The following is a 17,647-nucleotide window of genomic DNA, read 5'->3' on the forward strand; positions in this document are numbered from 1 at the left end:
TAGCTTGACTAGGTAGATAATTCTTGGTTGAAATTGCTTATCTTTGAGAATTTTGAAATTTGTACTCTAAGCTCATCTAGCCTGAAGTGTTTCTGTAGATAATTCTGCTGCTATTCTAATTGGTCTAACAGAGTGGTAGTCTGACCTTTTTCTCATGCTGTCTTTAGGATTTTTCCTTTTATACCTACTTTGTGTAGGTGAATTACTCTGTGTCTAGGAGTTGGTCTTCTCATTTGTTGTATCACAGGAGTTCTCTGAATCTCTTATGTTTGATTGGTCACATCACTGATGAGATGAGGAAAATTTTCTTGGATAATTTCATGGAAGGTTTGTTCCAGGGTGGTCTCTGTCTCTCTATCTGCCTCAGGAATTCCAATTAATCTTAGGTTCAGTCTCTTGAAATAATTGCTCATCTCTCAGAGGTTTTGTTCTGTCTTTTTAAACTTCCTTTCTATGTTTTTAACAGTTTGCAGTAGTTCCATATTTTGGCCCTCAAGCTCTGAGATTCTTTCTTCTGCTTGGTTAATTCTGCTTTCTATGCTTATCAGTTTGTTATTTATTTCATTCACTGTATTCTTTATTTTTGTTATCTTGGTTATCCACTCCTTCATTCTTTCCTCTTGTCTTTCCTCAAAGGGTCAGTGACTATATCAATATCAATTTTCTGATTATGATACTGTAAAATTGTTGTGCAACATGTTGCTATTGGAAGAAACATAGACAGGATCTCTCTGTATTGTTTCTTTCAACTGCATGTGAATCTACAATTATCTCAAATAGTGTTGTTTAATATCTTGATATCTGGGTTTGTGGTTTGAGACCATTCTGGGGGTTCTCCATTGTTTGAGTTCCTAAGTCTGTATGCTCAGTGGCTGACCTCCCAGGGGTCTATGTGAGGCCTATATTCTTCTTTTGGTTTTTCTTCCTTTGCGTATACTGCCCCCCACTCTTTTTTTAAACCTGTTCTTTAATTCTCTTGTTCAAGTATGGGGGGTAGCTTTTACTTCTGCTTGCTCAATCTCCTATTCTTCCTTATGTAGATCCTCTGGCTTTGTTCAATTCTGAAGCTGGACTGGGGGTGGGGAGCCGTATTTTTTCAGTTTTGAGATTTAATTGAGGGGGGGAGCTGTGATTCAGAAACTATCTGAAGATGCCAGTATCTGCTAACAGGTGTGTGGACCCCCTGGAATCCACTGCCCACTGCCTTACAATCTGTCCATGCAGTGGGAGTATAAGTTTGTCTCCTGAAAGCAAAATGATGCAAGAAAAGGAAACAGATGAAAAAAGGAAGGAGGGAGACAAGAGGTAGTTGGAGAGAGAGAGGAAGAAGACAGAAAACAGGTGTACCAACAAATTAAAAGAGACACAAAGAAAAGATTTTTTTTAAAAAACATACAATCATAAAAACACACAAACCAACAAAAAAAACCCATTAATGTCCTCACCCTCAAAAATACTCATACACAAACAAGAAATCTTTTTAAAAAGCAATAAAATGACAGAAACAAAGCAAGTACAGGAACGCAATCAAAAACAGAAAGAAAGAGAGAACAGGATAAGAAAAGGAAAAAAAACTAAAGCAAAACAAACAAACAAAACTCTCTCTGAGGCTGTTGCTGTAACTTCAACTTCCTTTCAGCTCTGGTCTTCACTTCTTCTCCTGTGCTCTCAGCATAGGCTGATAGAGTTGCTCTCAGCATGGGTCAGATGCCCCATGGACTACTCTGGGAAAAAGGGATATCAGATCTGTACTCACTCGGCTTGCTGCTGCTGTTGTCAAGTCTCCCACTCAGATCAGTCATATCTGTGCCTGCTCCAGAGTGGGGCAGGGGCATCTGTCTCTCTGAGTTTGATGAGAGAACATCTAGGTCCCAGGTTGTAGGCTGGGTGGAGCTGGGTAGGCAATGCAAGTCTCTACCTGGTCCCAGGACAGAGAAAATGGCTCCAGTTGGTGTTTCCTCACCAGTGGTGGGATTCCTCCCCAGCTCTTCCCAACCTTCTTTCTTCACAGAACCAGGGCTCCTGCTGCTCTGCTGGCCTACCTGGTGATGGTATGGGCCAGGTGCCATGTGGTGAGGATCAACTATCTTCCACAGCCTTTTCTCAGGAGAACCCTGAGAACAACAGACAATCCTGCGTGCTGCTGGCTCCAATCTCAGGGAGGTGGAAGGTTGCAGTCACCTCCAGAGGAGAGCCCCAGGTGTATGAACCCAAGTCTCCCCTCAGACAGAATTTCACTCACCCGCCAGCACACACCCACTCATGCAGAGAGTCTTTACAGACACTCACTTTTGTGGAGACTCTCACAGTGCAACCTGTCCCATTATCATCTTGCCAGAAATCAGGAAAATCTTTTTCTTAAACTAATGCAAGAAAAAATGAAAAAAGGTAAAAAAAAATAAATATAGCACATATGAGAGAAGCAGAAAGCAAATAATAAGATAGGTTTGAATTCAAATACTTCCCTAGTTATTAAAGGTAAATGGATGAAATACTTCAACATGAAGACAAAAGTTGTCAGACTGAATAAAGTAACAAAATCCAACTATATTCTGTTCACAGGAAAACACTAAATAAAATCATATAAAAAGATTGAATATAAAAAAGTGGGAAAAAGTATATCATAAAAACACTAGTCAAAAGAAAGTTGGCATAGTAACATCATAGAAACCATTCTTTAAGGTAGGAAGCATTATTTGACATAAAAAAATAAACAAAAATTAACATTTCGTACTGACAAAATAATGAGTCCAACGACAAAATATAATAATTTAAATTATGTATGCATTTGATAATAGAGCTTCAAAATATAAAAAACAAAAACAGTAAAAATCAAAAGTATATCTCAACGTTCTATCTTGATTTATAGAAAAGTAGAGTTTAATGAATTGCCCCTTCAAAAGTCCTAGAATGCCTGTCCCAGCCTACTAACCATATTTCTTCCACCCCACAGATGATTGGGAATTTCCTCTCCTAAAGAGTTTGAATGAGAGACATAGGACACAGGTGAGGAAGTGGATACTCTTCAAAAAGTTGCTAGGATAAGGCGACTGAATGGTGAAATCCCAAGTGCCTTTGCCATACATACTCACAGAATGTTGACAGCCAGGCTCAGAGCTCCAGGTCTAAGTTGAAGAAACTCTGTAAAGCGACCAGCCCAAAATAAAAGACATATATATGCTGATATTTGAGGATCCTCAACCAAACAGCATAATTCTTTGGTAAAGAATAACCAAAAAACAATAATAATAGCAGCATCACCAAACAACGTAATTCTATGGTAAAGCCAGCCACTCACCAATCCCTGCATACACACACATGCATTGTTTCTACTGCTTTGTGGAACATTGATCTTAAACATGAAAAAAAAAATACAAGAATCATAAGACATTTAACAGACTCCTTCATATAAATGATAGATATTTAAATAAATATTGGGAAAAAAGCCTGAGAAAGAGACAAAACATGAAGCAGAAGAAAGCTTTGCCCCAACACACTGATAATTAATATGCAAAAGAGAAGATGTTGTCTCCATAAAGCAGGAAGAGGAAGTTATTTTAAAAATCGGATTCAATGAATAGTTCATGGACAGGTGTGGTGGCTCATGCCTGTAATCCCAGCACTTTGGAAGGCTGAGGCAGGAGGATTGCTTGAGCCCAGGAGTTCAAGGCCAGCCTGACCAACGTAGAAGGACCTTGTCTCTACAAAAAAATTTAAAAATTAGTTGGTCATGATGGTATGCACCTGTAGTCTCAGCTACTAGAGAAGCTTAGGTGAGAGGATCACCTGAGTCCAGGAGGTCGAGGCTACAGTGAACCAAACTCATGCCACTGCACTCTAGCCTGGGCGACTGAGTGAGACCCAGACTCAAAAATAAATAAATAAATAGTTAATAACTTTCAGGTAAAGAACAGATTCTAAGATCTTTTAGAGAGGGGAAAGCAGTTACATGAAAAAAAAGTCAGTAATCAGAATTTCACCAGATTTCTCAATCATGAGAAATGAGAAACTAAAAGGTAGAATGACAACGGAGAAGACAATGGAAAAATGCTTTCCAAGTTTTCAGGAGTAAGACACACATTTGATTTCTATTTACATCCAAAGTATTAATTGAGGGTGAAGATAGAAAAGAAAACATTTTTGAATACGCAAGTTCTTCCATAGTTTACTTCCCAAGAACTCTTTCTCAATAAACTAATATATATGGCACCAAAATGAAGTTACAATTCAAGAAGAAGAAAGACAGGGAATCCAGAAACCAGGAACTCTATCCAGCAGAGCAGTGAACAGAATGCCCAGGTCCATAAAGAAAATAATATAAAAAGATAAAGAAAACTGTATTATGCAGCAACCCAGATTCAAACAGGAGGACAGAGAGCTCCAGGAGGGAAAAAATGACCCTGAGCTAGTTGGGTGTGTTTTAATATATGGAGAGGAAATATACACTGCCTATACAAAGTTTGGTATGAAGTATTGATAGGCATATTAAAAATTCAGGAAAATGAAAGAAGTAAACAGAGTTCAACCATCGCAGGAACTACATGACCTGGCTCTGAATGATAAGGTAAACAGTGAAAATGATTTAACCAATATAATATATGTAAAGTAAGGAGTAGAGTAATAGGCAGCAAAAATTCTCCTTTTGCAGTTTTTCCATAGATACTAAGACTGAAACATTGATAGAAAGCAGTAGACACCAATAGAAACATGCTACTTAGAAATCAGGAGATACATTTCAGAAAACATGCTCCCAAAACATCTCATAGCAATTGTTTCTGAGGAATCACATCCTGGGTATTGAGGAAAGTATGGAGGATAAGGCACTATTGGTTTCATTATATCATACACAATGATTTATGTCTTAGCTAAGTATATGCATTGATTTTTTTAACTAAAATTTAATTTTAAATATATATATATATCATTCTTCAATACTTTTAGAATCGCACAAGTATCTTATTTGAATATTACTCCACCCTTTGTCAGCTCAGAGTCCCAGCCCCATCTAGTGTATGAGCATAATCCACGTCACACGTGCTGGACTGGATGTTTTCCTGACATCCACTCTTTTCAGCCTCAGAAGAACCACATGAGGAAGTTTATTGCACTTCCCTTTTCAGATAAGGAAATAATGTGAAACAGTAAACAAACAATAAAACAATAAAGCAATTTCCCAGCATTCTTTGGAGCTCAGGGTGGTTCTGAGACACAGCTCTAGCCAAGGAAATATAAGCAAAAATCTGCAGGCAGCTCATCTTTCTGCCCGGAACGTGGGCATGTGACAGCCTTCTTAGAGCAAGGCACACATAAGCCACACATAGACAATGAAGGCTAGAAAAAGCATGGATGACTGATTTTCTCCTTGAGCCACAAGCCTCCCGGACTATCTACCTCCAGACTTCTCATTTAGTGAGAAAAATAAAACTATTTAAAAATATTTAAACCACTCAGGTAAGATTTACCATTGCACATACTTGAACACAACCCAGCGGATCCAGGCTCCAGAGCCTTTTTCCTAGATCTCACTGCTTCTGAGACACCCAATTAAGCTGTCAGAGAAGCAGAGGATAACTCCCAGGACAGATTCCCCCATTTCAACGTTCTCTCACATTTCTCTGTGATGGTTCAAGGAGGTGAGAGTCTCCAGAGAAGTGTTGATGGATTGCAGTATCACACAGAAGCACCAACTTCCTGAGATATGAGTTATAATTCTTCTGGCTTAATGAGCTAATCAATAGAAACTTTCCTTTTGCAGCCTGTTGATGAAATAAATTAAGATGGCAGTACTGCCCAAAGACAGTCAGAGCCCAGAGCCTGTGTGCATCCGTGTGTGCATGTGAGCTGATTTTAGTGTAAGTTATAAACATAGTAACAATATCTTATAGACTGAGTATTTGGTTTCCCCTAAAATTCATATGTTGAAATTTAATTCCTAATGTGATAATATTTGAAGGTAGGGCTTTTGTGAGGTGATTAGGTCATGAGGATGGAGTCTTCAATAATGAGATGAGTGACCTTTTTAAAGGAACTCTAGAGAGCTCCCTTACCCCTTTGCCATTTTGAAGATAGGATGAAAAGTTGACTGTCTTTGACCCTCACTGGAAAGCAAATCTACTGGCACCTTTGATTTTGGACTTCCCTGTCTCCAGAACTGTGAGAAATAATTTTCTGCAGTTTATAAGCCACCTGGTCCATGGCATTTTGTTACAGAAGCCCAAACAGATCAAAAACACAATATTAAGAGGTAAAGAAAGAAAAATCACACAAATAATACATACACACACACAATAAAGAAAACATTTTTAATCTTACAGTACAGTATCTTGAAAAATACAGTACAGTCCACTAGCTGGCATACAGGGGCTGGCATCGAGTGAGCAGGCAAGAAGAGCTCCTGACTGGAGGAGGGAGAGGAGGTGGGAGGGAGATGGTAGAGCTGAAGACTCATCAGCAATAGGATATGGAGGGCAAGATTCAATTTCAGTCACGCTTGACGTTGATGGCACAGGTTCCGGTTCCTTAGTGGATTGAATTCTATCTATTCTCTTGAAAAAATGATTCAATGATATCTGGGTAGTAGCTCTTTCTCTCTCTCTCTCTCTCTCTCTCTCTCTCTCTCTCCTCTCTCTCTCTCTCTTTTAAAGCAGGATTTAATGAGAGGACAGAAAAACTCCCACAGTGGGAGGGGACCCAAAGGGGTTGCCTTTTTTTTCTCATCATAGATGACATGGTAGCACTGGATTGCACCCTGAACAGGTACTGCATCCTTTGTGCACCATTCTACATTCGGGTCCTGTGCCTCAAAAACTAACAGTGCCTCCACAAATAATGCAAACACACGTTCAGATCTTTGAAAGTTTGCAACTTCATATACAGGGAACTCACTGTATGTTGTAGTCACTAATGTTAAAGCTACAGATTGAATAATATTGTATCAAGTAGCTATACTGTGGCTCACTTGACCATTCCACTAAGGATCAACATTGAGTTTATTTCCAGTTTTTCTTTTTATAGAGATAATGCTGAAGTGATCATCTTCCTAGGTATACCTTTTTTGTTTCTGATCATTATTTTGGATTTTGAGTAGGGAGATTACTAGATCAAAGGGTGTGGCTATCTTATGATTCTTAACACATAATACCATAAATATTTTCAGTGGGGGACTCTTCTACCTTTGCAAGAGTTGTACTGTGCTTTCTTCTTCAGGTCAGTGTCTTCTGCATCAGAATCTCAAATGAGTGCCTTTGGTTGTCAGAACCTAAGTTACATGTCTGTGTTCTAGTAGCAAAGTAGGTTGAGGAAGAAGTGAGGGTCTAATTTCTACCTTGAGACATAGAGCTACATGGGAAATTTTTCTCAAATGGAGAAATGTCAGGCAGCTGCCAAAACTCTTGCAATCTTTTCAAATGAGTGAAATAGACTGGGCCACTTCTCCCAATTGGCCTGACAATATTGCTTTAGTTTGTACCACTTTACTGAAACTATTTTTCCTAAGGTCATCCTTGATAAAAAAAATATTCCCCAAACCTTCTGGCCACTCTTTAGATCTTATCTTACCAAGTCCTCTTACTTTACTCTGGTAATTCTGCCTCTTTTTTGAAAGTTTATAATGTTCTGGCTTCCATCATACTATATTCTACTTGTTATCTTTCTTCTTTCAGACACTTCTTTTTTGGTCTTCCTTCTGGTCTTCCTCCACTGATCCCCAAATATTGGTATTCCTCAGGGTTTCCCATGTAACCCATATCTCCCAAATGTAGAATATTTTCTCAAGCAATATCAATCTCCCTTATGGATTTAACTACCACTTTGTATCAGCCAGGATTTTGGTTAGGAAAAGAAATATATACCAAATATAAAGAGTTTAAATATAAGAAACAACAGGAATATAAAGAGTTTAAATATAAGAAACTTAGGAAGGGCTAAGGGCAGTGAAGTTTAGGGTAGCTACCACCAATGTTCTAAGTGGCCACTACAAGTATCTTGACTTAAGTAGGTAGTTCTCAAGAGCTCACATGGAAGCTGCTTTGAACCTTACATCTATCCTCACATCTGCCTGTAGCAGGTTCTTAAAAAAATGACCTTTTCTCTTTTGCTTTCCAAATCTCCAGTGAGTCCCAACTCATGTCTGCACTAACTTGCCCAGAGCCAGAGAGCATATCCAGTCAAAGAATCCCCAGAAAAGTTAACATTCACTGTGATTGAACCTCTTCAGCTAACATGCTAGCTCTAAAATAAATCCCCAGTTCTACAGGTGAAGCATGTGACTTAGTCTGTACTAATCAGTATACTCCATCCTCCTAAATCCAGTGTAAGTAGTTTAGTCTATGAAAGGACTCCACCCCCATGGAGCTACAGTGAAATCAGCTTCCACAAAGCCACATAGATCCCTGTTGAAATCAAAGTATCTTGGGAAAGAAAATTCGGGAAGAGAGGAATGTTTAGATGCCCACTGTCTATTCTTTTAAAAGAAAAACCAAACTCTATAAAATATTTTTTAAAGATTTATTCTGAGCTAATATGAATGACCATGGCCTAGAGAAAACACAAACCCAAGAAACTTTGAATAAGTGATCCCGAGGTAATCAGGTTACAGTTTGGTTTTATACACTTTAGGGAGACAGGAATGGTAGGTAAAATCATAAATTAACACATGGAAATATACATTGGTTTTGCCCAAAAAGGCAGAACATCTCAAAGCAGGGGCTTTAAGTCATAGGTGAGTTTTAGTGATTCCTTAGTTAACAATTGGAGTCAAACTTTGTCTAAGACTTGAAATTAGTACAAGGAACACTAATGTTAAGATAAAAAGGCCAGGCTCGGTGGCTCAGTCTATAATCCCGCGCTTTGGGAGGCTGAGGTGAGTGGATTGCCTGGGTTCGAGACCCACCTGGGCAACTTGGTAAGACCTCATCTCTACAATAAATCAAAAAATGAACTGGGCGTAGTAGCGCGTGCCTGTGGTTCCAGTTACTTGGAAGGCTGAGGCGGAAGAATCGCCAGAGCCCAGCAGGTCAAGGCTACAGTGGCCGGGAGCGTGCCACTGCACTCTGTCTGGGCGATAGAGTGAGACTCCAACTCAAAAAAAAAAGATAAAAGGGTCCACTCTCGGTCATGGAATACTATACCAGAGTGTAGTTGGAAAGTAAGTCACATTACACTGAGTTAATAGAAAAAAAAACCCATTTAATGAGATTTTTATGGTTCGTTGGGCATGACTTAACCCTTTCCTTGCATGGCCTTAGGCCTTGTTTGTAATTTGGTATCTTATTACCACAAAAAATCTCTTCTGTCAGTCTTATGATCTCTGAACGTTAATGCTGGTCAGTTGTGCCTAAACTCCAAAAGAAAGGTGGTATAACAAGTTGTGTTCAACCTCCCATCATGACCAGGAATTCTCTTTTTAAGGTTTTCTTGGGGTCCCCTTGGCCAAGAGAGGATTCGTTCAGTCAGCTGAGGAACTTAGGGTTTTGCTTATAGTTTACAGTCCCTATTTCCATTGCCTGTGTTTTCTCCTACAAAATTATAATAACCTCATCATAACCAGCAAGACTTCCTCTAATTCATTTTCTCATCACAGCCAAAGTCATTTATGGAATATGTAAATACCATGTCACTCTTTGTCTAAAACAATTAATGGCTGCCCTTCCCCCTATTCTGTATAAAGTCTCTGTGCTCTGGCCCCATTTACCTCAAGTTCATCTCTCTCTAGTCCCTGCCTCTCATTTCATGCTCTAACCACATTCCAACCACAATATGCCTACCATGGTGTCTGGCATGCTATGTGCTCCACCTATGGCTGCCGAGGAAGCTAATGAATGAATAAATGAGATGCACAAGATGGTTTATTCTCATTCTGAAGTAAAACTAAGGTAGTCTTCCCATTCTTTTGTATCCCACTTCTCTCCATTCCATGAGGGGCTCATTGCACAGCGGGTGTTCAAAGATGCTTGTTAATTAATAAAATGAGCGCATTCATTTTGCTACCCAAGAAAAAGCTCCATTGAATTTTGATTCCTAGCAATTTAAAAAGATTTTCTGGGTGCTATAATTATTGGTCCATTGTAAAATAAGTAGTGGGCGAAAGAAATCATTAGCTCATTAACATACAATGAAAGGAACATAATTAAAACATTTAGGCAATTTCTGGATCACAGAAAATGAATAATCAGAGGTGTAAAACAAACCCTCAGCCAGTTTCTTGTCTGCAGTTAGCCCACACATCCTGCTTTCTCATGACACTGTCAACAGACTGGTTCAAAGCCCTCTCCTCTACCCTCTCCTCACAAAAGAATTTGGTTTAATGAGCTTTATTCTTAGCAAAGAAACCAGGAAGTAGTAAGCACAAATTATGGCAGGGAAGCCCTCAGAAAACTTGAAGGGGGAGAATTGGGGTTTCCTTTCTCCTGTTTCTGCTTCTTATAGTTTGCTTTTGGCTAAACAACTGTACATGCCACTGTGCTCAGTGACTTACATGTATCATCTCATTTAATTCTCACAAATTAGGCATACCTAATTATCCTCTTTTCTTTTTTTTAAACATATTTTTTATTTTAAAACTGTGGGGTACAGTTAAGGGTTAGGTATACAAATATGCATCGTTCAGGCACTCTTGTTGATAAGGGGTGTCCCCCCATCTCCAGACAGATATTGACTACCATTAATCCCACCTCCCTTCCCCTCCCTGCCCACCTCCATGGTTCCCACCACTGTCAATCCTTTTCTTATAGTATTATGGTAGATGTTCAAGGTCCACTTATGAGTGAGAACATGTGATACTCAGATCTTTGTTTCTGTGAGAGATCACTCAGTATTATAAACTCTAGTTCCATCCAGGTTGCTGCAAAGTTCATGATTTTGTTCTTTTTTATGGGTGCGTAGTATTCCATCATGTATATGTACCACATTTTTTAATCCAGTCCTCTTCTGATGGACAGCATGGTTGGTTCTAGGTTCTTGCTATTGTGAACAATGCTGCGATAAACATATGTGTGCAGATATCTTTTTTATAGAGTGATTTGAGTTCTTCAGGGTATATTCCCAGTAGGGGGATTGCAGGGTCATATGGGAGGCCGATATTTGGAGCTTTTAGGAATCGCCACACTGCTTTCCACAAAGGTTACACTAGTTTACAACTACCAACAACAGTGTAGAAGTGTTCCCTTTTCAGCACATCCTCTCCAGCATCTGTTATTTTTTGAATTATTGATAATGGCCATTCTGACTAGAGTTAGATGGTATCTCAATGTAGTTTTAATTTGCATCTCCTTGATGATTAGTGAGGTTGAAGATTTCTTCACATGTCTGTTGGCTGCTCATATGTCTTCTTTTGAGAAGTGTCTCTTCATATCTTTTGCCCACTTTGTAATGGGGTTGTTTGTTTTTTTCTCTTCAGCACATTTGAGTTCCTTGTAGATCCAAGATGTTAGGCCTTTGTCAGATATACAATTGACAAATACTTTTTCCCAGTCTGGGGGCCATCTCCCTGCTCTCTTGATGGTTTCTTTGACTTTGTAGAAGCTTGTCAGTTTAATGAAGTCCCATTTGCCTATCTTATCTCTTATAGTCCATGCATTTCAGGTTTTATTCAGGAATTAGATGCCAGTTCCAATTTCTATAAGGGTGTATCCTGCATTTTCTAAGGTTCTTATGGTTTGAGGTTTTACATTTAGGTCTCTGATCCATTTAGAGTTAATTTTTGCATATGGGGATAGATAGGGGTCTTGTTTGAATCTTCTTCATGTGGTCAGCCAGTTTTCCCAGTACCATTTACTGAATAGGTTCTCCTCTCCCCAGTGGTAGGTGGTGGAGGCTTTGTCGAAGATGAGTTGAGAAATTGAGGTTTTGCTTCTGGAATCTCAATTCTATTCCATTGGTCTATATGCCTGTTCCTGTACCAATACCAAGCTGTTTTGATTATTGTAGCTTTATAGTAAAGTTTGAAGTCTGGTAATGTGATACTTCCTGCTTTTTTTTTTTTTTTTGCTGAGGATTGTTCTGGCTATTCTTGGTCGTTTGTGTTTCCATATGAATTCCTGTATTGTTTTTTCTAGGTATGAGAAGAATGTTGCTGGTAATTTGATGGGTATTGCATTAAATCTGTAGATTGCCTTAGGTAAGATGGACATCTTCACAATATTGATTCTTCCAATTCATGAGCATGGGATATTTTTCCACTTGTTTGTGTCATCTTTGATTTCTTTGAGCAGTTGTTTTGTAGTTTTCATTGATTGTAAAGATCTTTCACGTCTCTGGTTAGGAAGATGCCAAGGTATTTCATTCTTTCTTTCTTTTTTTTTTTTTTTTGTGGCTATTGTGAATGGGATTGTGCTCTTTATTTGGGTTTCTGTTTGTTCATTATTGGTATAAAGAAATGTGATTGTCTTTTGCACATTTATTTTATGCCCTGAGACTTTGCCAAAGTCCTTTACCAGTGCAAGGAGGCTTCTGACAGATGCTCTTGGGTTTTCAATGCACACAATCATGTCATCTGCAAAGAGAGATAATTTGACTTCCTCTTTTCCTATTTTGATACCTCTGATTGCCTTCACTTTTCTGATTGCTCTAGCCAGGACTTCCAATACTATATTGAACAGAAAGGGAGAGAGTGAGCATTCTTGTCTTGTTCTAGTTTTCAGGGGAAATGGTTCCAATTTTTGTCTGTTTAGGAGTATGCTAGCTGTGGGTTTCTCATAGACGGCTTTTACTATTTTGAGGTATGTTCCCTGTATGCCTAGATGTTCTACGGTTTTTATCAAGAAGGGGTGCTGGATTTTATCAAAGGCTTTCTCTGCATCTAATGATATAATCATGTGGTTTTTGTTCTGACGTCTGTTGATGTATTTAATTACATTTATTGTCTTGCAAATGTTGAACCAGGCTTGCGTCACAGGGATGAAGCCTACTTGGTCATGATGGATGATTTTTGAGATGTGTTGTTATCTGGTTTGCTAGGATCTTGTTGAGAATTTTGGCATCTATGTTCATCCAAGTTATTGGCCTGTAGTTCTCTCTTTGTTGGGTCTTTACCTGGCTTGGGTATCAATGTGATGTTAGCTTCATAAAATGATTTGGGGAGGGATCCATCTTTCTCAATCGCCTGGAATACTTTCAGTAGGATTGGTATCAGTTTCTCCTTAAATATCTTAAAGAATTCTGCTGGAAAGCCATCTGGTCCAGGGCTTTTTTGTGTAGGTAGTTTACTTATTACATAGTCAATTTCCTTGATTGTTATTCATCTATTTAGGGTCTCAATTTTTTCTTGTTTCAGCCTAGGCAGGTTGTGTAATGTTAGAAAATCTTCCATTTCCTTAAGGTTTTCAAGTTTATTTCCATACAAGTGTACATAGTAATGATCTTTTGTATTTCTTCAGGGTCAGATGTGACTTCATCTTTTGTGTTTCTGATTGTATTTATTTGGCCTTTTTCTCTTTTTTTCTCGGTCCATCTAGCTAGGGGACCATCAATCTTATTTATCCTTTCAAAAAACCAGCTTTTGTTTTATTGATCTTTTGTATTCTCTTTTTTGTCTTCTATGTTCCAAATTTGGGTTTTTATTTTGGTGATCTGGATGCTTCTGCTGAAGTTGTGGTTTTGGTGGTCTTGCTTTTCCAGCTTCCTAAGGTGATTTGTTAGGCTGTTCATTTGTGATCCTTCCATTTTCTTCATGTGCGTTTGTAGAGATATGAATTGCCCTCTTAATACTGTTTTCATGGCGTCCCAGAGATTTTGGTAAGATGTTTCTTCATTTTCATTTGTTTCCAGGTATCTTTTAATCTCTGTTTTGATTTCATCATTGACCTATGAGTTGTTTAGTATCATGCTATTTAGTGTACATATCTTTGTGGGTTTGGGGGAAACCTTGTTGGTGTTGATGTTTATTTTTATTCCACGTAGTCTGAGAAGGTGCATGACAAAATTTCAATCTTTTGAAATTTGTTTATGCTTGATTTATGGCGAAGTATGTGGTCGATCTTAGAGTATGTTCCATGTGGTGATGAGTAGAATGTATATTCTGTGGTCATTGGGTTGAGTGTTCTGTGGGTATAAATTAAGTCCATTTGGTCAAGAGTCACATTGAGGTTCCAGATCTCATTGTTGATTTTTTGTTCTGATGATCTGTCTGGGTTGTGAGTGGGGTATTAAAGTCCCCAGGTATGATAATGCTAGAGTCAATATCTTTTTTGAGTTTTCCTAAAAGCTACTTTATGAAAGTTGGCACTTTTTTGTTGGGTGCATATATGTTTAGGATAGGTATTTCTTGTTGATGGAGTGAACCTTTTATCATTATGCAGTGGCCTTCTGTATCTTTTTAAATTTTTGATAGCTTAAATGGTATTTTGTCTGAAATTAGGATCACGACTCCTCCTTTCTTTTGTGTTCCATTCTCCTGAAAATTTGTTTCCCATTCTCTTACTTTGAGTCTGTGATTGTCCTTTCTAGTGAGATGGGTCTCTTGAAGGCAATACATTGTTGCCTGGTAATATTTTATCCATTTTGCCATTTGATGTCTTTTCTTTATTTTTTTTTTTTTGAGCTGGAGTCTCACTCTGTCACCTGAACGAGTGCAGTGGCCGCTCCTGGCCACCGCAGACTTGACCTGCTGGGCTGCAGCGATCCTTCTGCCTCAGCCTTCCAAGTAGCTGGAACTACAGGTGCACGCTACCACACCTGGCTAATTTTTGATTTATTGTAGAGATGAGGTCTCGCCAAGTTTCCCAGGTGGGTCTTGAACCTGCGGGCTCAGGCAATCCACTCACCTCGGCCTCCCAAAGTGTAGGATTATAGACTGAGCCACCAACCCCGGCCTCTTTGTCTTTTCAGAGGTGCATTTAATCCATTCACATTCAGGCTAATTATTGAAATGTGAGAGTTGATCCCTATTATGAGGTTCTTATTGAGTTGTTATTGTTGTTCCTCTTTGTTTGTTGTTTTTCTTTTGATTTTGGGATTGGTTCGGGTGAGTTTTACTCTTTTTCCTGTACTCTTGTGAAGAACATTGTTGTTCTTTTTTTCTTTTTGTTTTTTCTTTTTGTTTCCTTTTCTTCTGTGTTTAGTACTTTCTTAAGTGTTTCTTGTAGAGGTGGTCTGGTGGCAGTGTAAGTTCTTAGGGATTGGATAACTGGGAAAGATTTTAATTCTCCCTCACTGATGAAGCTTAGCTTGGTTGGGTAGGTTATTCTTGGTTGAAATTTTTTATCTTTTAGAGCTTTGAAGATAGGGCTCCAAGCTCTCCTAGCCTGCAGGGTTTCTGTAGATAAATCTGCTGCTATTCTAATTGGTCTTCCATGGTAGCTGATCTAGCCTTTTTCTCTTGCTGCCTTTAAAGTTTTTTCTTTTATACCTACTTTGTTTTGGTGAATTATTATATGTCTAGGAGATAGTCTTCTCATCTGTTGTCTTGCAGGGGTTCTCTGAATCTCTTGTGTTTGAATTTTCACATCACTGATGAGATGAGGGAAGTTTTCTTCAATAATCTCATGTTTGTTCCAGGGTGGTCTCTGTCTCTCTTTCTGTTTCAGGAAGTCCAATGACTCTTAGGTTTGGTCTCTTAAAGTAATCGCCTAACAGGTTTTGTTCTGTCTTTTTAAGCTTCTTTTCTATGTTTTTGACAGTTTGGGTTAATTCTATATTTTGGGTCCTCAAGCTCTGAGATTCTTTCTTCTGCTTGGGTAATTCTGCTTTCCATGCTTATCAGTTTGTTATTTATTTCATTCACAGTACTCTTTACTACTGTTATCTCAGTTATCAACTCCTTTCTAGTTTCTTCTTGTCTCTTCTCAATTCATTTTAATCTCTCCATTAATGTCTTGATATCTAGGTTTATAGTTTGAGACCAGTCATTCCGGGTGCTCTTCATTGTTTGCATTCCGAAGTCAGTTTTCTCAGTGTCTGCCTTCCCAGGGGTCTGGAAGAGACCCATGTTCTTCTTTTGGTTTTTCTTCATTTGTGTAGATTTTTCTCTCTCCCCCTTTCCCTCCCCTTCTTTAATTCTGTTTTTCATGGAAGGTGGGGTTGCTTTTACTTCTTTTGTTTAATCTCCTGTTCTTCTTTATGAGGGTCCTCTGGCTTTGTTTACTTTGGGGGCTGGACTGTGGGTTGGGGGCTGTACTTTTTGCAGTTTTGAGGTTTAATTGAGGGGGAAGCTGTGATTCAGAATCTATCTGCAGATCCCAGTATCCACCAACAGGTGTATGGGCATACTGGAACCCATTTCCCATTGCCTTACAATCTGTCTGTGCAGCAGGGTTTATGTTTGCTCCCTGGAACAAAAGGAAGTACAAAAAAGGAAAAAAAAGGAAGAAGGGGGGGTCAGGAGTAAGTTAGAGAGAGAGAAGAGTGAGAGGGAAAACAGACATACATACCAACCAACAGGTGAAAAAGAGACACAGGCCAGAAAAGAGTGAAAAACAGACACACAAACAAAACCCTAAAGCATGCCAGTAATCACACAAAGACAGTAAAATAAAATCATGACTTTTGATGCATTTTTTCCCCAACACAAACAGGTAGTCTAAATCAAAAAGCAAACAAAAGTGAGCAAAACAAACAATCAAAACAATAAAATCAAAATAAGAATCCAGACTAGTTCTGGAATCTTTCCTTAGTGTCTAAAGTCTCTTCAGCTCTGATCTCTAGCATCTCCCCCTGGCTTTCATTGCAAGCAGATAGATTTACTCCAAGCTTGGGTTGGTTCCCTTGGCTTGCTGCCTGAGAGGTCTGTGACAGGACCGAGTTGCCTATATTTGATTCAGGGTCAGGGGGGCCTTTTGTCTGCTGTTTAGCAACATTACCTTAGAAAGGTGGAGGCTGCTCCTGGATGGGCAGAGCAATGTAAATCTCTGCCTGGGAAATGGCTGAGGTGGGAAGCTCCTCTTTCGTGGATCCTTTCTCTCCACCCATCCTTTCTCTCCACTTGCCCAGGTCCATGGGCGATCCACTATGACGGGCTGTCTCCAGCATCAGGCACCGGGAATCAGCAACACAGCTGGGCACTGGATCTGGTGTGCTGCCAGCTGCCTGGGGTGGAGGAGGGAGCTGGGAATTCCCTCTTTGGAGCTGAGAGCTGAGAACAGCTGATCAGCACCTCCTTAAGATATACTGTTCTCAGCCAGGCTTGGTAGCTCAGCCTGTAATCCCATGCCTTTGGGAGGCTGAGGTGAGTGGTTTGCCTGAGCCCACGGGTTCAAGACCTGACTGGGCAGGCGAGACCTCATCTTTACAATAAATCAAAAAAAATTAGCCAGGCATGGTAGCGTGTGCCTGTAGTTCCAGCTACTTGGAAGCCTGAGGCGGAAGGATCACCAGAGCCCAGCAGGTCGAGGCTGTGGTGGCCGGGAGCAGCCACTGCACTCCAGTCTGGGCAACAGTGAGACTCCAACTCAAAAAAAAAAAAAACGATATACTGCTCCCCTACACAAGCAGGGGTCCCACACTGGGTGCCTCAGCCAGAGCGGAGACCAGAGCTCCAAAGGGTGGGTGGTGAGTGGTGATAGTGGCTTTGGGCCCTGCACAGGGCACTTCAGCTAGGAATGGAGCTGGTATCTCTGAAGGGCAGGTTCCTAGAGCCTCCCTGGGTGACAGCAGCTTGAAATAGGGCTGGGTGGGAGCCCAGAATCCAGGGTGGGGAACTGGAACTCTGAGGAGC

The sequence above is a fragment of the Carlito syrichta genome, unplaced genomic scaffold (assembly GCF_000164805.1).
Source record: "Carlito syrichta isolate Samal-C Ts95f unplaced genomic scaffold, Tarsius_syrichta-2.0.1 Scaffold301629, whole genome shotgun sequence".
NCBI classification, from domain to species: domain Eukaryota; kingdom Metazoa; phylum Chordata; class Mammalia; order Primates; family Tarsiidae; genus Carlito; species Carlito syrichta.